Source organism: Sus scrofa, chromosome 10 (assembly GCF_054392235.1).
Source record: "Sus scrofa isolate SSC_HxYL_T2T_F1_AM1 chromosome 10, Sscrofa_HxYL_maternal_Yorkshire_Landrace_v2.0, whole genome shotgun sequence".
Lineage (NCBI taxonomy): Eukaryota > Metazoa > Chordata > Mammalia > Artiodactyla > Suidae > Sus > Sus scrofa.
This window is the reverse complement of record NC_139392.1, coordinates 1004976-1028446: the sequence shown is the minus strand read 5'-3', so window position 1 is coordinate 1028446 and position 23471 is coordinate 1004976. Positions and strand designations below refer to the sequence as shown.

The 23471-nt window shown below is 38.6% G+C and overlaps 1 long non-coding RNA gene across 1 annotated transcript in view; it reads right to left on the bottom strand.

Moving 5' to 3' along the window:
• LOC146398749 (uncharacterized) overlaps positions 1 to 23471 on the bottom strand; it is a 181067-nt gene that overhangs the window by 6644 nt on the left and 150952 nt on the right. The window contains exons 3-4 of the long non-coding RNA XR_014817208.1: positions 7298 to 8964; positions 5356 to 5532 (exon numbers count right to left, since the gene is read on the bottom strand). This is a non-coding gene — a long non-coding RNA (uncharacterized LOC146398749). The remainder of the gene's footprint in view (positions 1 to 5355; positions 5533 to 7297; positions 8965 to 23471) is intronic.

The window sequence follows — 23471 nt, the reverse complement described above, 5'->3', positions numbered from 1 at the left end:
CAAATACTTATGGTCTCTTCACCATATTACTTGACTCAATCACATTTCTTCTTTTTGCCTGCATGTTTATTTATTTATTTATTTATTTATTATTTATCTTGTCTCAGAGTCTTATGTTAGCTTCGGGGTGATAATGAATCTATGGCTCTATGAATAATTTAAAAGGTATTGACAATAAAAGCTATTACATTTAAAAACACTAAATACAGAAAAAATAACATATCATAATAAACTCAAATGTTTTTCCATTTTGATTTAGATAGCTCACCTTCAACTAGTCAGGGCAGTAGTTTAATAAGCAGTCTTTTGAACAAACACATGCTATTTTTCTCTGTTTTGCTCTCCCAGAAAATTCATATTGCTGGTTTTAAAAATCCTCCTGGTTCCGAAATGAAATTATTTCTGAAAGTTCAGGTAAGTCTTTCCACAACTCAGAAGCTTTTAAATAATGGTAATATGATGAAGGGTTGGAAAAGAAAACTATAGGTATACCTTAGTCTATTCTGATTTTACTTACATCTGTGGGTACTGACTGGATGCATATGCCTAGTTTTTAAACAAATCCTTCTCCCTGGAGTTTTTGGTAGCCAAAAATGGATGTGATTTGTGATGTTTTAGTTTTACCTTGATGTGGTTTATAAGGGTTATAGTCATGGAATATGGAAGTCAAAATTATGAAACCATATATTCTTTTTCGTTTTAGGGCCACACCTGCTGCATTTGGAAGTTCCCAGGCTAGGGGTCAAATCACACCCGCAACTGACAGACTATATCACAGCCACAGCAATGTGGGATCTGAGCCACATCTGTGACCGACACCACAACTCCTGGCACTGCTGGATCCTTAACCCACTGAGTGAGGCCAGGGATTGAACCTGCATTCTCATGGACATTTGTTGGGTTTATTACAGCTGAGCCACAATGGGAACTTCTAAACCTACACTTTTAATTCAGACACGATTAATGTTGAAACTGAAACCAAAACCCAGACAAATTTTAGTAGCAGATTCCATGAGCTAATGGGAATCTTAATGTTTTTTAACAAGTGATTTGATACAAAAAATATGAAAAATCAAATATGAACATTATCAGAGGAGGGAAAAATACTTTATTGTTAGCTTTATTGTACTTATTTTGTTTCTCTACACTGTGATATATACTCCTTGCTAATTTTGTTTGCCAGAAATTCTTCTCCAGGTCTTTACATTAATTTTGTTGTTTCTGTTATGCTGTACTTATTCCTAAGATGACCATGATGCTTATATGCGTGTCTTAATAGGGACTTGTATTTATTAATTGTTCTATATAAGAATTTACTTTTAACTTATTAACTTTGCAATTTTTAACCTCTAATAATGATCGGATCTTGTAATAACTAAATCAATGAAATTGTTTGTATTATCTTGGTATTAGAAGAAATGCTTACTGCTATTCTATCTCTTACCAACTGTAATGAAAATTTTAAAAATTGACTCTAAAAAGAAACTACAGGTTTAAAACACCATGCGGACTTTCCAGTTTTTCATAATACATGGACTCATGGGATTCCCTGGAATTGCAGGCTTTCCTTGAGGAAATGGAGTAGTATTTCTTAAACTTTAGGTAGAGATAAGGAGGGTTAAAAAATCAAGATTTGGGGGCAACCACCGTACTGACTGATTGAAATATTTATCCCATGGACTCAAAATCTGCATTTGCATAAGCTCTCAGCGTTATCCTGAAATCCACTGAAGTAAAAGAACAATCATATTAAAATGCAAAATCATCTTTTGTTGTTGTTTTCTCTCTTGTCATTTCATTCTCGGTGGACCAGCACCACTTGAGCCCCCAGGAGAAGACAGATCACACGGTGCACTTTGCTGCTCAGACACCGTGTGTGCACCTGCGTGTGTATTTCCTTGTCTTTGTTCCTTCCACTCTGCCTGCTATCAAGCATTTATTAACAAACACACCAAAAATAGGATCTAATTTGACTGCAGCTTGGGGAAATCTCACTGTGATTCTAGGGGCATGACCAGCCTCACACGAAAAAATGTTTATTTGGAGGTGGAAGCTGCAGAAGCATATACAGTGTTTCATATCTTATTTCTCTGTTCCTGATACGTTACTTGTACATATACTCTCCAAATTTATTTTTTAAAAAATCTTAAATTTATCTCTTTTAACATTTTTTTTTTCATTTTTTCTTTTTACGGCCATACCCGCAGCGTATGGAAGTTGCTCTGGCTGGGGGTTGAACCAGCACCACAGTTACAGGCCTGGGCCACAGCCACAGCAGCATGAGACCCGAGCTGCGTCGGTGACCTACTCCGCAGCTTGCAGCAATGCTGGATCCTTAACCTACCAAGTGGGGCCAAGGACCAAACCGGTATCCTCACAGACACAGTGTCGGATTCTTAACCCACTGAGCCACACTGGGAACTCCCTTAACGGACATTTTTCAACAGTGACATATTTTATCTGAATGTTATGTTCTTTAATTTTAAGTCTTTAAGTTCCAATTTCATGTTTAGATACCTATTTTTTAATTAAACTTTAATACCTATTAATTGACTAATACTTTTATAATTGAGGCCAGCTTAATCTTTCAAGATTTTCTTTTTCCTACCCTAATTTTTTTCTATAATTTTCAACATTTTATTCTCCACTTATAACTAAAAACATACAGTTTTTCTCTTTCTTCCCCTGTTATTTGAATACATTGATTTTTTTTCCCCCTTGTTTTATATTTGGGGTTTTGTTTTTAATAAAAGATGACAGGAAAGAATACCAGGGTCGTGGTGAAGAAGAATACAGCTACAATCACGAATTAGAATGTCTTTCTTCCTTCAGGTTTTCTCACCACACAGGTCTTTGGTGTTGCAAGACATTAACATACTTTAAAGAAAAAATCACGATGACACTAGAGACTCACTGTTCATCCCCAGCCAATTGTATTTCTTCTTGCAATTAGAATATCTGTTTATTAATAAAGTGCTTTTTTCTGGTACTTTAGCCTATCTAATCATGACGAATATAGCATCACAGTCAATCTCCACTCTCTTCAACAAGCACAGTGAGTATTTATACAAATTGGTAAAGTAACTCCCAAAACTCTTACATGCCAAGTACTTTAAAGACCCATGTTCTATTAAATAGTCAATCAAATGTTCTGCCAACGATATACATTTTTTTTCTTTTTAGAGCTGAACCTGTAGCATGTGGAAATTCCTGGCCTAGGGGTTGACTCAAAGCTGCCCCTATAGCCTAGGCCACAGCCACAGCAACACCAGATCCTGAACCCACTGAGCAAGGTGGGGGATTGAACGCAAATCCCCAGGGACACTATGTCAAGTTCTTAACCTACTGAGCTACAACAGGAATTCCGCTAATGGTATTTAAATGATTAGCCCTCTTGAGAGGGAGGAGAGACAAATCTAGACCCTTTTGGTAATGTACCTTTCTGTCCCTTTTCAGTAGTTTAGTGGGGAAAAGGCTCAGCAGGTTCGAGCTGAATCAAGAGGAGGAGATCAGGCTGATTCCAGTCGGCTGGAATCCCTGATTCCTGAGCTTACTTCCTGGATCAGGGACTTGCATTGTTACATGATTCTAGGTGTTCCTGACTCTGACGGGTGCACATAAGCAGATTCTTAGGGAGCAGCGTGTCTCTCAGTTAGGATACTCAGCATGCTCCCTGCAGATCATCCGTGAGTAATAAAAAGCTGGGAGTTTGTGTGAGCTTTACTGATTTATTACCAGTAACATTTTCTGCAAATAAACCTACTCTGTATTTGATTCTGTGCGTGCACAGTGTAACGCCAGTGATGTGAGCTCCGACCCATTTATACAAAGGAAAGGAAGCCATGAACGTGTCTGAAATTAAACGGCTAAAGCCCGCCTTCCAGAGCCCAGGTCATCACCCTCCCTGATGAGGCCAATCAGGAGCTGGAACCCACAAGGTAAGAAGACTCAGACTCCGCTGATGGTTAACAATTTCGATAGAACGTGGGGGGTGGGTAAGCAAGACTGAAGACTGCTGTTTGGTTGTAACAGGCCAAACAGCAGCAACCTCTAGGCAAGAACCCCAGCCCCGACACACTAGAGGAGTAAGTCAAGCTGCCTCAACCAAGTAGATTAAAAACCAGAATGCAACGGTGTACCTGCCACTGCTCCTGTCTCTGTAAGTCTCCTGGAGCACATGCCATATACTCATCCGGCACTATACGCTGACACAAAGGTCCCCAAATGTATATACCAACACGTCAGTTCAATTAGTGCTCGCGCTGTCAAAAACCGAAATGAGTGTCTGACCATGAAAAGCTAATAAAGTGAATAACCACACGTTCATTCATTAAAATGCCATAGAGACATTAAAAGATATTTTTGAGTCTGTTATAAAGACTCAAAAAATGCAGAGACACATACTCATTGGATTCTCTGTAAAATAAAATTCTACAAAGAAAATTATTAGATAGAAAACTAGTATATGTTTTGAGTCCATTTATATAAAGTAATCACAGAGTTATATACAAAAATATTACCACTTGGCTATGTACAGATTTCCATTTTCTCTGCACTTTCTAATATTTTACAATAAGCATTGATACTAGTAGAAGTTGACGGCATATTTTTTTAATTTATTTTTTATTTTTATTTTTATTTTTTTTGTCTTTTTGCCATTTCTTGGGCCGCTCCCGCAGCATATGGAGGTTCCCAGGCTAGGGGTCAAATCAGAGCTGTAGCCACCGGCCTACACCACAGCCACAGCAACGCGGGATCTGAGCTGCGTCTGCAACCTACACCACAGCTCACGGCAATGCCAGATCCTTAACCCACTGAGCAAGGGCAGGGATCGAACCCGCAACCTCATAGTTCCTAGTCGGATTCGTTAACCACTGCACCACGACGGGAACTCCAAGAAGTTGGCAGCATATTTTTTAGTGGTAATGTAACTAATATATATTTCGAGGGCACTCATTTCCCTGGTTTGCCCAAGTTTTAGAACTTAAAGTCCCAAGAAACCTCATCAGCTTCAGACACATCAGGTGGTTGGTTTGTATACACAGCACTGTCACTAAACATTCCAGGTACAGAGACGGCACTTAATAAACACTTGTTGAATAACTTATGGCTAAGTGAATGAAATAATCTTCTTTGGAAATGGAAGTAACAGGATCCGAAGTCGATCCAACAAACCCTACGTAAGACCAGAGATGAATGTAACGTGTGTGAGTCAGGCTAACCAGGGCCGCAAGACCTCTTTCCTCTTTCTTCACCCAGACACACAGCTGCATCACTCTTGCCAGCCTGTCCTGCAAGGTGAGCTCCGACTCTGTGCCTGAGTTTGGGATAATACAGTGTGAGCACAAACTGTACCTTCCACGCCAGGTCCTGGCCCACGCAGACCTTTTGTAACTCCCGCTGTGCTTTACGCCCCATCTTTTGGCCGCAGGCTGAGTGCTCAGGACCTGGATATAACGCATCCAGCAGGGGGCGCTGAGGTTCCACGTCATGGCCACGCCCACGTTGAAGGGAATATGGGCCCCTGAAGGACTGTGCAAAATGCCACAAGCAAATCAAGAACAAAAGATCAAACTTTACATGAGAAAAAAATAAATTTTGATTAACTTTGGTCCCGGTCTTTTAGGGCTTAATCCGGAAACTAAAGTTATTTGTGTAATGCAGTAACCATGTTACTTAGCATCTACGGTTTGCTGCATGTGTTCTTTGACACAAGTCCGTTTTAGCACATTATGTAATTTTCGCAAAACGTATGCTCATTCATTCTCTATAAGCCATTTCAACCTATTTTAAAAATATTTCATCAGTAATTAAGGATAAGTACTTCTCAAAATAAAATCTTGATGAAATTTCTAATGGTCCAAGTGGGTATAGCATGAAAGCATTACTTTCCACCTTTGCAAATGATGTTTCATAAGGACTATTCAAACTACCTATGCCCAGCTTACAAACACACAAACACACATATGCTTACTCCCAAATACGTTTTTCATTTATATACAAATCTAAAGCAGTCTCTAAGTTTTTATCGAATTTATATTTATAGGATTATTAGAACTTGCCCTTGTCTGACCAACAAACGGGCTTTCCTACTCACAATAGCTATTTATTTTCAATTGAAATATGTGATTATCTGATCCATGAGAACAGTTTACAAGCAATAAGAGTTAACATTCCCCTTTCTGCTTTTACTTGTTACGAAAAGTAAAAATACTTGGTCCTCTATTCTTATTTCCATATGCCTATGAAACTGACCTTGTAAGCATATTTTAACAATGAGAAACTTAATTCAGATTTATCTTCCGAGATGATCAGTCTACAGATTATAGGTGAAACTACTTACACTTTATCTGCCCAATTAGATCCATGTAGACAGACAGGATAAATTGTGCAATTTTTATCAAATGATATGCAGAAATCCATGGATTCTCAGATCTTGAAATGTTTACAACACAGTCCATTCAAAAAAGAGCAGCTAAATTATTGAGGTCATGGATAAATTAAATAGGACAGTTTAAATGTAGTAAGTGGGCCACCTTGCTATCTATCTCCTAACATAGGGCCGAGCCGAATGACTCCTCTTTTTGTATCTTGCTTGAATTTAATTTCAAGATTTGATTTGCATAAAGGCTAGCCATTTTGCCCTTTGTCAAGTTCTCTAGCCAAAAGGTTGTCTGGCTGATTTCCATAAATAAAAAGAATGTGCTTTTAAAATTTAACTGGATTATCTTAAGGGCAAAATGTGAACTGCGGTTTTTCAACTAGCTGGATTTTCAACTCACAATGACTGACTGCTCAACAAATACAACCCCTTTATATAATTTCCACTTACATTTCTTTTCTTGTTTTTAATTATTGAAATTAAGGAAACTATGTGGTAAGCAGTGATTTTCGAATCTGAGCTCTAATCAAGTGATTTAATCCGGTGGAAGTGGGCACAATATACTAACAATCAAGATGAAGAACTTTACAGATGCGGTTACGGTTATTTTATTGTTGTGGAAATACATACATTTACTGGTAGGAACAACCGAGATGCATCGTATGCTGTCACCACAAAATCAAATTTAGAGAAACATTTACAAATCCTAGATAAGGACTTGCCCAAAGAGAAGGTAATTACCATTAAATGTATGAACTCTGAATATTTTCCTCATCACGGATAGGTTTAGTCTTAGAACTTTTAGCCTGTGTGTAAGTGCTTATTGTAAATACTTACTTTTAAATGATTAAAAAGTACATCATTGATATTGGTTGTCCTAGTATTTGTGACACGTCTTTCAATTATCTTACTTACCATACTTAATAGGGGCCCTGTCAAGGTGGATAACCTTCGCACCTGCACACGCGCGTGTTTATCGTCTCTCCGGAGGCAGGATGAAGGTCGGTGCAGTCAGACGTTGACCCGCATTTGTGCTCCTGTGTTACTGTGTTATCCTTATCTTGACCTTCAGGGCAGGTCTGATTTCAATGTCTTCTCACCGTCAGTTGCTCTTCATTTGCGTTCAGCGTAGGGGCTGGGGTCCTTCGACGCCTTCCCCCTCAGCTTCCGGCTTTTACCCACACCTGACCACAGATAGGGTCCTTCATCCGGCTCTCGGTCCTGCTCCACAGGTAGATTAACTATTACCTTCCACCAGATGCAAAGCCTGTTGTGGGAACAGGGATTTTGTCCATTGCCATGGTACAGCTACAGTCTTAGGTGGAGTCTACGTTGCTCTGGGCTGATGTACTTTTGAGCCTTCCCCTTCCTGCAGCCCAGAGCAATCAAACCCTTCATTATATTTCTCCTTGGTCTGGGCCATAAGCTCTCTGCTGTTCCTCCAGGGAGAAAAGACACTTGCTTGCTTTAGGTACAGGCTCCTTTGTCCAAGAGCTATTGCTCTCGCTTCCCCAGGAGAGGCTCTTTTTTTCCTTCTTCCCTCTGAGCTTCCAAGGATGTTTGACTTTATCCTGAGAGCCAAAAGATTGCCTGTTTGTCCCACAGAAGTAGATGAGTTTTGTTTTCACTCATCTCCCAGAATCAGTTATGGGCTTATGGTTGTTGTCGTTTTTTCTTGAGGATTTTGAAAGACAGAATTTGAAGCTTCTCCTTCACAGTTTACTTTATTTTTTTTTACATCTTAGGAGAAAAGGTCACAGATATAGGAGTGGGGCTTTGTGCTCATCTGCTAGGGGCTACTGATTACCTACCAAACATGTGTGCCTCCAGGAAGGCTGTCTACGGACTTCTGCGCTGCCCACTCTTTTTCATAAGCATTCAGTGGAAACATGCAGGAAAGAGCTTTATGAGGGTTTGGAACCCTTGTCCTATACGTGGCACCCCCATGTTTTGCAAACTCACATGAAAGTTTAAGCTCAGCTTTAGCATGTTTTTAAAATTTTAGCTGGCTTCTCCTACTTTGTGTTTGAGATGGCTACCTCTTTCTCCCTGTCTCCCTTGGCTCAGGCAAAATGGACATGTACCCTGACACTACCCTAAAGATTCCTTGCTCTTTGGAAGTCAGCGTTTCTGTTGTCCTCTGAGGCCAGCTCTCTAATGGGCTCAGGATGAGTTGAAACGGAGACAGGCACGCAGAGAGGAAGGACCCCGCGAGGACAGTCTAGGCATGTGGCGTCTGCGAGCCAAGGAGTGAGGCTTCAGAGGAACCAGCCCCGCTGATACCTCGATCCTGGCCTTTTTGTTGTTGTTGTTGCACCTGCAGCATACAGAGGCTTCCAGGCTAAGGGTCAAATTGGAGCTATACCCACGGGCCTACACCACAGCCCCAGCAACACCAGATCCAAGCCGTGTCTGAGAACTACACCACAGCTCATGGCAACACAGGATCCTTAAACCACCGAGTGAGGCCAGGAATCAAACCTGCGTCCTCATGGATACTTGTCAGATTCGTTTCCACTGAGCCAGTATGGGAACTCCTCCTTGATCTTGGACTTTTATCCTCCAGAATGATGAGAATGTATCTGTCATATAAGGAAAAATAAAAAACAAAACACGCCCGAGAGATAAGTTATGCTTTTTTAGGTTACATGTTGACTGTCTTACAGTTAGACTGAAGCAACATCAGTCATAGGGTGGCATGTCTTCAGTCTCTGGTTGTATTTATTTATTTTTAAAGGATTTTTTTTCCATTATAGTTGGTTTACTGTGTACTCTGGTTGTTTTTAGTTTTGTTCTTTTTCTCTGATTTTAGCAATATGATTGTGTTGGTTGGAATGTAAGTTGGTACCGCCACTGTGGAAAACAGTAAGGAACTTCCTCAGAAAACTAAACCTAGAATCACCATACGACCTGGCACTCTCACTCCTGGGCATATATCCAGACAAAACTATCACTCAAGAAGATGCGTATGCCCCTATGTTCAGAGCGGCACTATTCGCTATAGCCAAGACATGGAGAACTACTAAATGTCCATCGACAGATAAACAGATTAAGAAGATGTGGTTCATCTGTACAATGGAATACCATTTAGCTATATATATATATATATAAAAGAATGCTATTTGCAGCAATAGGAATGCAACCAGAGATTCTCACCTTAGTGAAGTCAGAAAGAGAAAGGCAAATACCATATGATATCCCTTACATGTGGAATCTAAAATATGGCACAAACCTACCTATAAAACAGAAGCAGACACACAGACATGGAGAGCTGACTCGTGATTGCCAAGAGGGGGAGGGAGTCGGCTGGACAGGGAGCTTCGGCTTAGTAGATGCAAATTATTATATTTTGAACGGATAAGCAATGACCTCCTACTGTATAGCTGTATAGCACAGAGAACTACATCCACTTTCCTGGTATAAACTGTAATGGAAAAGAATATACAAAAGAATGTATATATCTGTACAACTGAGTCAGTTTGCTGTATCGAAAATTAGCACCTCATTCTAAACCAACTAATTAAAACAAAAAAAAACTTTAAAACAAAACAAAAACCAAAATGGATAACAGATTTCAAATTTCCTAGGCAGACAGAACTATTTAAGCCAAGTAAGCAAACTAAATCTAGCTTATTTCATTTACATAAATGAAACTGTGTTATTTCTTATAAATGCCTCTGATATTCATAAAAACAACTTTATTATTTTTTTAATTTTTTTGTCTTTTCCCAGGCCCGCACCCACAGCATATGGAGGTTCCCAGGCTAGGGGCCGAATCAGAGCTGTAGCTGCCAACCTACCCCAGAGCCACAGCAATGCAGGATCCGAGCCGCATCTGCGACCCACACCACAGCTCATGGCCACGCCAGATCCTTAACCCACTGAGCGAGGCCAGGGATCGAACTGGCATCCTCATGGTTCCTAGTCAGATTTGTTAACCACTGAGCCACAACGGGGACTCCATAAAAAAACTTTAGCCATCTCACTAAAACTGGGACAAGATAGTCACTTTTAACCAATCCCCTGCCATCAGGAAACGCGCATCATAATAATCAATCATTGTAAAGATTAAGCAATTTACTCATGTTCACTTTATAGTCACCTTTGTAACTTCCGATATTTTATGTTTGAGTTTTCCCAGTTCACAGACTATTCTTCTATGCACAATATACACTTAGTAAACGCCAGTTATTGATTTAGTGGCTTTATGTTACTGCTTCTAGATTTTTAACAGCGATGATAACGGTCTTTGAGAGTGGAAGCTGGAGACAGGAGAGGCGGCAAGAGCGAGGCAGTGTGAAAATACTCGATTGCCCTTTGGTGGCTTTGAAGACGGAAGAGGGGCACCGACCGTGAAATGCATAGAGCCCCTGGAAGCTGGAAAAGGCAAAAATAACCTGACTGATTAACCCCTTGCTTCTCCAGAAAGGAACATGATACTGGTGACACCTTGATATGAACCCAGTGAGAGCCACTGTGGCTTTCAGGTATTTAGAAATTTAAGAAAACAAATCTGTGTCATTTTAAGTCCCTAGGTTGTGATACTTTGTTTTAAAGCAGCAATGAGAAACTAATATGGTGGGTTTATTTTTTTTTTCAAAAATAAATCCCTTTTTCTTCATATAATATATTCATTTTGCAGTCAAACATATTTCTCCCCCCCCCCCAGAATTCTGATCCAATGATGTTAGTCCAATTAGCATTAACCCACAACTCATTGGTGCTCTGTTTGAAATAAGAGTTTTAACTAAGGAACAACCCTCCACCCCCACCCCCCCACCCCCCTGCTAAAAAGGCAGCTGCAAGCCTTTTCAGCCAGGCTGGCCTCATACACCCTTCTTGGAATAATGGAGCAACCGTGTGCCCTGCGTCCAAGCCAGCGGCCCTGCTAATGCTGCACCCAGCATTGCTCATCAGTTCCGCTTCTGTAACCTCACTCGCTCAGTTTCTTAGGGGACGGGGGAGGTCCGGGATGCTTACATGGGAAATTCAAGACCTTGGAGTGTATAAAAGTTGCTGAGAACAAAGACCTGGTGCTCAGGCTCTGGAGGTGACGCCTCTGAGCCCGCACCGGTGCTGAATAAACCCGGCTTTTCCATGTCTCCCAGTGCCCTTGGTCTCTTTCCACTGCCACGGTTTTTGCGGTTTCGGCAACATGTTCGCTTTTTCTTTGTTTTACCCTCTTACTTCCCGCGGTCTATTGGGCAGCTTACTTTGCAGTGTCTTTAAGGACAGCAGTCTTTTCTCTGCAGTGTTTAGTTGGCTGTCACCGCGTTCAGGGTTCTTTTCAGATGTTGCATTTTCCACCCCGCGTCGTTTCATGTCTCATCACGCTCACAGTTTCCTCTCCTCGCTTAAACACATGGGATGTGCTCACGAGAGGGGTACTGATACCCATGGCCGGCCTTTTTGTCTTCTGGGCTACTTCTAAGTCTGTTTCTGGGAATTGACGTTTTTTAATCCTGATTTTGGGTCTATTTTTCTCTTTCTGTGAATGACTGGTGATTTTTTTATGGGGTATTAACCAGTTTGGATTTTACTCGGGTTGGTGCCAAATTTTCTTTGACTTCTTAAAATGTCATTGATTTTATCCAGGTTTAGTTGATTTACTTTACTATATGTCACTCACTTCATTCATGTCATTAATACATTTTACTTCTTTAGAGATTTTTAAGCTTTGTTGGGGCCAGTCCAGAGCAGTCTTTATTGAGGGCTAGATTTACACCTCAGGTAACATAAAACCATTCTGAACATTCTACGAGGTGCCAGATGATTTAGGGAGTTTTTTCTCTCTGGCTGATCAGAGCACGGACGGGTCACCAATTGGTGTGAGCTCCAGGGATGATCCTGGCTGCTCGTTTTCCGTGGTGCCTCCCCTGGCTGGGGAGAAGTCTGCTTAAGACCCAAGCAGCTCTCCTGAGCATCTCTCTTGCAGCATTCCCTTCCCTGTGTTGCCCTGTAAATTCTGTCTGTCTCAGCTTCTCTGAATTCTGCCTCAACCCAGCAAGTGCACTAAGCTATGTGTGAGTTTTCCTGGTTTTGTAACATGGAAAATCTCTCTAGGCAATAATTTGGGCCAATGGAGGCGTCACTAACTTCACTTCCCTTTTCTTGGGAATCAATGTCCTGTGTTGCCTGTTTCCTAGTATCCAGAACTGTTTATCATACCTTTCTTTGATCATCTGTTTAAAGGAGCAGGGCAATTCCAGCCCTTCATGATGGCCTGGAGCACAAGTCCTCACATACCGAATAATAATGTTTTCCTCGCTTCTCTGTTTATCCAGGGACTCTGAACTAGTTTCAAACAGCCTACACAGAAGAAAATTAAAATAAAAAAGCCTAAATGTTACCAAATGCATAACATATATTAAAACAAACATAACAATTCCATTTTTTATGTGTCTAGATTAGAAACTGGAAAAATGTGCTACTCTAGTGTAACACATATATGCTAATTTGTGTCACAGAATATATTATACTAATAAGTCCCAAGAGTATGTCTATTTCTCAAGAAGAGCAGAAATGAAATGCGGTGACACATTAAAAAAAATTGAATTATGAATGAACAGAGTTCATGTTAGAGTTCACTTATTCTCCAAATAATTTAAACCATGTCTATGTAAATAGAGAAATTCTGATTTCTAATACTGATTTTTATCTAAAACTAGACATCTAGTGGGCCCATCATCAAAAGCATTTTATTTTGCAATTTCAATCACCATCATGTGTAAGACAAATCTCTTATATTATAATGGCTATTTTTTACATTCTAATAATAGCCATATGAGTAAAACAAACACCAGCTGTACATAAATTATGTCCGAAAGTTTTCATTTACAAGGCTATTTCTTTTGTTAGGAAAATGGGGGCAAATTTGCTACTTATGCAATATCAAATAAAGTTAATGACTGCTAAAACAAAAGCTAAGCTTCAGTTTTTCTTAAATACAATTATTACACTACATGGACACAGGTCATGGTCTCACCTATAAGAAAATCTTACCGAAATGACACGAGTCTTACAAAGTTACTTCTCTCCCATCTTGCCTAATTTGAATAAAAGATTATAAAAAACCATAAACTCAGAAATTAGCAGCATAGGCAGAAGACTGTAATTGTATATAGAACATTTTTCTATGAATATGTAAATTGTTTTTAGGGAAAATCTTTAATTCTTTACATTTCCCTATATTCTTAATTTCATTATGACTATAAATGACCAAAATGAAAAGATAATCAAATTCACTCACTAAGATTTAAAGTCTTACCACTTTCTAAGGTCTAAACTATAGGTAGTTGATTAACACTTTTTTCTTTATTATTTTTCTCTATCAAAGTATAGGTGATTGCCTATGCCACTGTACTGCCAATTTCTACTGTACAGCAAAGTGACCCAGTCAGTGTGTGTGTGAATACATATATATATATATTCCCTTTCTTATTTTATCTTCCATTATAGTCTAGCCCGAGAACCCGGATATATTTCTCTGTGCCATACAGTAGGACTTAATGCTTATCCATTCTAAATGTAATGGTTTGCATCTACTGACTTGAAATTTCCAGTCCATCTGACCTCCTCACCTCCTTCCCCCTTGGCAACCACACGTCTGTTCTCTGTCTGTGAGTCTCTTTCCGTTGTGTAGAGAGGTTCATTTGTGCCACATTTTAGATTCCACATGTAAGGGATATCGTATGGTACGTGTCTTTCTCTTTCTGACCTACTTCACTTAACATGATCATCTCTTGTTGCATCCATGTTGCTGCAAATGGCACTACTTCATTCTTTTTTATGGCTGAGTAATATTCCATTGTGTATATGTACCATTTCTTCTTTATCCATTCCTCTGTTGATGGACAGTTAGGTTTCTTCCACATCTTAGCTATTGCAAACTGTGCTGCTGTCAACATAGGGCTTAGCTGATAGATTCTTGATGTTAAGAAAACATAGAGCCATACGATATAATGGTCCACCCAGACAATGTGAAAATTTTATCTGTAAAGGCCTCCAACAATTTGGCAATATCTAAATCTTTGTCAAATATCTAGCATTGCTATAAATCTAAACAATCACCTGAGCAGGAAGAGGAGATAGTTTATTCTTCCCATAGATTTTTTTAAACGAGCATGCTTTTTTTTTCTAATCTCTTTCTTCTTTTGGTTCATGAAAATCTGTATTTTATGGTGAATTCTAAATGTGGTCACTAAAGGCACCTATTTTTGTTTCCAGCCTTCAGGAGATAGAATTAGCACAATTGGCGTGGAATTCCCGAGGGAGAAGATGTGGATGGTTGAGGAGAAGAGCATCCACATAAAACATAAAGGATATTCTCAAGCTTGAACATCCTTGAAGGTCAAGTTTGTCTTTTCCTTGCAAAGAGATAATTTGGGTGAGAGTCTTTTATAAATACTTTCCCTTCAGGAAAATGCTGTCTTCAGCTCAGATACAATGTGCATCTCTATGGCCTCATTTGAGGGAAGTTGGTCAAGCTTTCATGAATGAAAATACATCATTCTCAGACTGACACAGTTTTACCATTCATAAATATTCTCATTCCTATGATCTCATTTAGTTATAAAGCCCCTCAGCCCCCACCCTGGGTGGTTTTCATGCTACGTCTTGGATCGCTGTCTCTGGGGAAAATGAGGTGCCATGTGAGCAGCCCTAGGACGAGGGCTTGGTGGTGAGAACTTGGGATCTCTGGCTGACATCAGAGAGGATGTAGGCATTGCCAAAAGTGACAAGTGGAGTTTGCTCCCTCTGTTGAGTCTCAGGTGACTACAGCTAGCTAAGAGATAAATTTCCACCTCATCGAAGACCCTGAGCCACAGCCACTAGCTAAGCTGCCCCTGTGTTCCTGACCCTCAGACACTGAGATTGTAAAGGTCTGTTGCTTTAAGTTCCTAAATTTGGGGATATCTTTCATGTAACAATAGATAACTAATAAAACTCAATTTTTTTTTTAAAGAAACTGAGGGAGAGGAGGACTAATTGACTTTCCAACTCAATCAGGCAGTCAGTGACTGCACTGGACACTCGTTCATGCCCAGAAATGTTCCATTCCCCCATCCCATCCCTTATAAACCCAGTTAAAGCAGGCTTCAGAGAAAATAAGCTTTTCACCATTCACCAGTCCCGAGCAATGATTTTTTTTTTTTTTTTTTTTTGGCTGCACCTGTAGAATAAGGAGTTTCCCACTAGGGGTTGAATCGAAGCTACAGATGCTGGCCTATGCCATAGCCACAGCAATAGAGGATCCAAGCCACCTCTGTGACCTACACCACGGACCGCGGCAACGCCAGATCCTCAACCCACTGAAGGAGGCCAGGGATCAGAAGGACATCCTCCCAGATTCCAGTCCCGTTGGTAAACTGCTGAGCCACAATGGGAACTCCCCAGGCAATGATTCTTAACTGCCTGGGGCTAATACATCATGGTAATTTCATTTCCTTTCCATCGATTGGTTGAAATTTGAGAGAGTAAGATGGGACAAAATACTGGCCAACAGGAGGAAGTATGATGTTTTTAAAAAAGAGGTGCTTGAATAGAAAAACCCCTTTTTTGCTTGGCATTATCATATCTGCATCTGATACCTGGAAATATGGCAGGTATCTTGGGGACACTGAGAATTAGCAGACTTGTTACAGACTAAATGTGTGTGGCTCCCCGAAAGTCACATGTTGAAGCCCTGACAAGAGTGTGGTGGTACTTGGAGGGGGACCTTCGGGAAGTAATTCAGTTTAGATTAGGTCACACAGGTGTGCCCTCATGATGAGATTTGTGTTCTTAGAAGAAGACACAAGATGAGAATCTAGAAACATTTAGTTTTGTGTCTCAACAGATTTGTGTCTCAATTTTAAATCATAAATACAAATGTGGCTTCATCCTTAATTTTTTTTAGGATGGAATATTAAGCAAAGGGGGGAAAAAGCATCTGCATATTCATAAGGGCCACAAGGACCATGACATATTTCCTCCTTGAAGTTCATAGGCAGTGACGATAAAAAATGGAGGAGGAACCATTTGGACTTTCAAGTCCACTTACTAAATGATGCCGTATTGGGGGAATATAAGCTCTTCCTAAATAATGTATATTTCTGAGTATAATTCATGTGGAGTACAAATATAACCCACTTAATAGCCCATGGTTTCCTTTAATTTTTTTCTTAGCAGTGAGTTTTGTTAACACACAGGCAGTTCCCTACCAAGCCTCTTCAAAGCTCTGCCTGCATCCTGGGGTTCTGCATGCAGATGAATACTAATGTCATACTAGATTCCTTTGGCTGTTGTATCAAATGACCACAAACTTGAAAATATAAAAACTAAAAATTAAAGACCAAAATATGAACCGATGTAAGAACCATATTAGCATCATTCATAATGGATAAACTACATTCTGCTCTCTGCTGAGTAAATAAATGAATGAATTAGCTCAACCTATGGATAATGGGTTTTCTGAACAAAAGACCAGAACAACTGTAGTGGTGCTAATAATGAAAGATATAATATTAAAATAAACCTGTATGAAATTGAATAAAGTCCTGTGTTTGTGGATCACAAAAGTTCACTGACTATTAGGCAAAATAAATGAAAAAATACAAACATTTACACATAATGGGGCAAAACATTTAAATTTGAAACTAATGAAAAAAATATACAGCTATAGATTTGCTAAGGAAAATTAAGTTTTCTTCAGTAATATCCTCCAGAACACTCCCATTCAATAGACTATAGCATACAATATCTAGAGTTCCAAAGGAAAAAAGATTACAAGGTAAGAATTTGATAATCAGGCAGACATTCACCTGTTAGTTAAAGCAATAGTTCATATTTGTTATGGTAAATAATTTTAAAATTATCTAATAACAATGTTTCATAAAAACAACACACAGTGCACTTCAGGCAGTGTAAAAACTGCTCAACCATTTTTTTTTAATTTGAAAAAAAAATGCTTTGGGCGTGGATTGCATGTAATCATTCAGTTTTTAAAAATCCTGGTGATACATAGTACAAAGGACTGTAAGATGCTATGTTGCTTTCCTGCTGGAAATGTGTTTAACTTTATTAAATATTTAAAATATGGGTAAGTGAATGTTACAAAGCTGTTGTTATTCTTTGAGTAATATGACTCAATAACTCAAAAATTTTAAAATTCTGGATAATGATGTAATAGAATGACTCTAAAATTGGTAAAACGTTTTAATAAATAGTATTAATAGAAATAGTCTGTATAATTTAGAAATAGTATTTCATATCAGGCAGGTGTGTCTTTCCTAAGTGGCATATTTTGTCATTAAAATGGCAGGAAACAGTTTTGTATATGGTCTAAACACATCTATAATTAGACATACTAGTAGCAAATCTTAAAAACAAGATGTTAATTTACTCACAGTGTCATATGTAAAGCTTATAAACCAAAATATAATATACACATTGGAGTTGGTAAATCATTTGTCATTTTTCCCAGGAAAATAACATGATTTTTCATTGTCTTTTGTCTATGCTTTAAAATTTTATAATGAAAGGTATGATTGAGTAAAAATTAATGTGCCCCATCCATATTCTTTAGAAAGTTTCCTCATATGGAACAGTAGCTTTTCAGTTATTTAAATTGTATTTACTTAATAACTACAAATTTAATTCAGTTTTTATAGAAGTTTACAACACAATATTAAAATTGATGCTTTCTTTTAAGTGGTTAAAACAGAATTTAAAATTATTATTTTTTGACTCAATATTTTACATAAATCTGTTGTCAGGTCATAAAGTGAAAATAAATCTTTTCAATTTGGCAAGCATTTGCTATCAGAAGCATAAACTCATATGGAAAAAATCAGTTATACTATTCCATAAATGGATGAAATGGCTACAAAATATCAAGGTAAAGTTTTCTTTTCTTTTTTTTCTGAAACCAATAAGGTAGAAAGTGGAATTAATTAAATCAATGCACAGAATACTTCTATTTAAGTTTAAATATTTTGCTTATAGCCACACAATTTTGAAATTTTGGTAACCAAGAAAAAGCAGTCTCTCATAGAAACTTAAGATGGATGTTTTCCTGCTGCCTCCAAGAATTTACTCGTTCCTTCCTTTATCTGACAATTTTTTTTGATAACTACTATTACTTTATCTAAAAAATAACTGTTGAATACATACTGCTCCAGCATGGCAAGCACTGTTACAGACCGTGGGTATAATGAAGCCATACGTCTTAATCTGTGAGCTCCTGGAGTTTACAAGTTAATAGAGGAAAAGTAAAATAGACAAATAAACATAAATAGCAAGTTCCAAATGCAATGAAGCAGAATGAAATATGATAAGGTGTGGCGAGTTCCACAGAAGGACATGATTTATATGAAGGTAATGAGACCAAATTTTTCAAACATGACTATAGATTTTAGGGCTAAAAGAAAGGCAAGTATGTTAAGTGGCTAAGTGGGAAAAGAGTATTATGACTGAAATAACAGAAAATGTCAATCTGATACAAAGTTCTAGATGAAAAAGGGTAAATTTTAGCCACTTGGGTGTAAACTATCACCAGATAAAGACGCATCTGCTGTACCACTAGGAAAAGACCAATATTGTACAAATGATATATTTGCAGGAGTACACCGCTGGTAAAACAGGACTGCGCAGATTTGGAAAATGTTAGGGAACCAGGGCCTGAGGACAGGCGCTGGGGAAGGAAGCTCACCGCTCTGGTCACTGCGCGAGTGAAGCTGAAAAGGGCCCTGGCGCTCAAGCTCGCGCTCAGAGGTCAGACGCCAGGCTTGCTGTACAAAATAAGCTTATGCAGTCCTCAACCCTGGGGATGCCATTCAGCGCCACAGCTGCAAGACACCGCTGTGGACGTAGCCAGCACCGCAGGTACACAGGCAAAATGTACAGGCAGGGGCCTTCACAGCCTACTTGCTTCAGAATCCTCCCAAGTGAATGCTTCCAATGTTGAGTAAAATAAATACTAAAATATTTTTAGGTATCCTATGTATATACACACACTTAACTATATATGACTACAATATATACAATAGTTATAATACTATCGTATACATTACATACTATAGTATATATTATAGTATAGACTATATATTATAATATACAATGTATATTATAATCATATATATCAAGTGTATAATATATATACTTTATGAATATATATGACTATAGCATATCTACTTAATAAATATATTTACATGTAAGTATCATTCATATACATACTTTATAATACGTTTGCAACCATCCAAAGAAAAGTACAAATGGCCTATTTTGAGGGAAATCTTACCTGCTATTCACGTAATCATTAGATTGATTTGAATGTCTTCATGGTTAGCACATAATTTATTTCATGAAAATGCAGATTTTTTTTCTCCCAGCTTTGTCATATTCAGTACAGCCTGTACTGAAGTCACTGTCTCTTCAATGCCTGAGGAGTTAACTAAATTCCCTCTGATTAAAGGATTTCAGCACAACTTTAGAAACTTTATTAAGCAGAGAATCACTGTATTTTTCTAGCTAATCTTTGGATGAAAATTTCTAGCTATTTATTTTTTTTAAATCTAGATTAAGATTTGGGGTTTGCCCTTTAATTTGTGGTTATTTGGTGCTATTTTTATAGAAATTAAAATTTAAATAACAACATAGCTTATTTATAAATTATCAATCATCCATCTGCTACTTGTTCACCATCTAGTGTTGGATATTCCTAAACTTTGGTGAGAATATCATATAGTATTAGGTCATATGGGTTCCATTAAAATATTAAACCTCCAAATGTCTTCTCATCAACTGGCATGTTATGAAGACAAATATTCTAGGAGCCTTCCATCATTTCATATTTCAAAATGTCCATGATATGTCATTATCTAATTCAAAACAAACTTCATACAAACATTGTAATCACCCTGACATTTCTCTTTTTTTAGTCTACATCTTCCAGACTCTCAATCTCTTGTTATTGTCGATATTAAATAATATTAAGGCAAGGACACAGAAATGGCTTTTTAATGTCAGGTCCAACATTCATTCGTATATTAGCTTGGACTTCCCCAAGTTTCTTCTATAAAATGAGGTGGAAATAATCAACATACAGAAATAAATGAGATGGTATTTATCACAAATCGGCAGATGGTAGACAGCAAACAAATGGTCCCTCCCTCCTCCTTCGACCTTGGATGATTTTTCTGGGAAATATTTGTCTTTACTAGATTCAGTTTGTGTGTTTTCATAGCGTGTCTTACTAAATGGCTCTGGTAAAAACTCAAGGAAGACAAATCTGTCTCATCCCACACATCATCCCAGAATACTGACAAAGTCTCCCTACAGTCTTAGCTGGTTTCTTGTGCAGTGATGCTGAAGGTGCTGGTGTTTGGAAAGGAGACTGAGCTTTAAGCACAGACTGAATTGAGATACAGCCAGTCACTTCACCTTTATGAAATCCCAATGTTGTCACTTATTAATCCTATTTACCATGTTCATACATTGATGGTTTTGTTCAATTTCAAAACATCGAGCCTCTATTTTACAGTTCAAGGTGCCTTTCAAGTCAACTTGACATCAGCTATTGTAGCTGTTTGGAAAAGAGTTACATTGACGTATCCCAGCAGAGTCAGGCAGAATCTTATTTGAGGAAATGAAAGCAGGGTAAATGTTTCTTTTTTCTTTTCTTTTTCGATTTTTAGGGCTTCACCCATGGCATTGGAAGCTTCCCAGGCTAGGGATCAAATCAGAAGCACAGCTGCTGGCCTACACCACAGCGACTCTGGAACTGAGTCACATCTGTGACCATACCTCAACTCATGGCAACACTGGATCCCTGACAGAGTGAGCTAGGCCAGGGACTGAACCCACATTCTCACGGACACAGGTCAGATTCATTTCTGCTGCAACACAACAGGAACTCCGCAAGGTAAATGTTTTTATTTCAATATTTTAATTAATAGCATTTTATCTAGTTAATAGTAATTTACACCAACATTTCTGTTATTAGCACAGTAAATCTTTACAGACCGGCATACATTGCCTTAAATATTTATGATTAAATGTGATATCTTTTTTTTCTTTTCTGGCCAGAAGTTCCCAGCATCCACCAGGTCTGGGATCAAAGTGTGCCTCCATAGAAACAAGCAGATCCTTAACCTACTGCGCCACAGCAAGAACTCATTAAATGTGATATCTAAGCAGAGTAATATCGAAATTAAATATGCTATGGTTTCATTAAAATATTACTTTGCATAGTTTGCATTCTTTCACTTAAAAAGTACATAAGATACCTCAAATATGATAAAATGATGATATAAGGAAGTGCTTATCGTCACATAACTAAACGTATGCTAACTGCTTTTTTATTAAAAAAATTGGGGGACATTAAAAAATAAAAGTTCAACTTCTGTTATACAGAGATTTCATTTTAATTTTATTTTATTGGTGTATAGCTGATTTACAACATTGTATTAGTTTCAGGTGTGTGGCAACGTGAATTTGTCATATATATAAATATATCCATTCCTGGAGTTCGCACGGTGGCACAGCAGAAAGGAATCTGACTGGAATCCATGAGGATGTGGGTTTGATCCCCGGCCTTGCTTGGTGGCTTAAGGATCTAGCATTACCTGCCATGAGCTGTGGTGTAGGTTACAGATGTGGCTTGGATCCCACCTTGCTATGGCGTAGACTGGCAGCTACAGCTCTGATTCGACCTCTAGCCTGGGAACCTCCACATGCTGTGGGTGCAACCTTTAAAAGAAAATAAAACCCATTCTTTTTTCCGTACAGGTTATTACAAACTATTGAGTAGATTTCCCTGTGCATAGAGTAGGGTCTCATTGGTCATCGGTTTTATACAGTAGTTTGTATATATTAGTCCAACCCTCCCAAGTCTCCCCAGCCCCCAATGGTTTCACCTGCGGTAACCACAACTTAATGTGAGAATATGTGGTCAAGCAGATCTCTGAGAGAGGCTGTCTTTCCACCTTGAATTCCTAACCTCCTGCAGGTCTGAGCTGCAAGAAAGAAAAAAATAAAAAAAATAAAAAAAAAAGAAAGAAAAAAGATCGGGCTGTAGAAATCACAGCCTCCTTCAACGCTCTGGATGAGGTTGGTCCGAAATTCAGGCACAAAGCCTCAAGGAGCTGCATTAAAAAGGGAAAATATAAGCTAGCTCTATGCTCAAATGAAGAGAAGTACACAGATGTCAGCTTTCTCTAACACAGGCATAAAAATATACATTTTAAAACCTCATTTGCTGAAACATTAGTGATGGTTTTCATTGACTGTTGGGCTTATAGCTTCTTTTAGTTTTATTTTTATGCATTTTACTATACACTAAATATTCCACAGTTAATGCCTTTTTAGGCTTGCACCCACGGCATAGGATGTTCCTAGGGTAGGCGTTGAATCAGAGATGCAGCTGCAGGCCTACACAACAGCCACAGCAATGCCAGATCCAAGCTGTGCCTGCAACCTGCACCAGAGCTCACGGTAACCCTGGATCCTTAACCTACAGAGTGAAGCTTGGAATTGAACCCACGTCCTCATGGATACTAGTCAAGTTCCTTACTGCTGAGCCACAGCAGGAACACCAATTCTTATCATTTTATTATTAAATGCAAACATCCCTTCTCTCTCTTTGCCTTCCTCTCCCTCTTCCCTTCTCCTCTCTTTCATCTTCTCCCTCATTTTCTCTCTTCAGAAGAGACAGACTTCCTTCTTTTTTGAATTCTGCCTTAGCTAACCTCATTTTGTCATTATGACACTTTGGAACTTTTCTCCAGTCTTGCACTGGAATTCCTTCTCATGCTTTACAGTTGAAACAGGAACATTTTCTGACATTTTACTAAGCGGTAGGGAAGACACTCTTTATTCACAATTAGCTCGTAAACTGGAACATCTTTCCCGTGAAGTTGCTAAGTGACACTCAGACATACTGGACTTGTCATTGAACAAGCTCTCAAATCCAGGTCTTGCCTGTCGGTTCAATTTACTTCTCTGGTCTATAAATTTTCTGTTGGCATTTAACTTGCTTGATACTTGTACTACTAGGTCATGATCTTCTGGAAGGAAACAAAAAAAGCTTATTGCATCTTTCTCCAGTGTT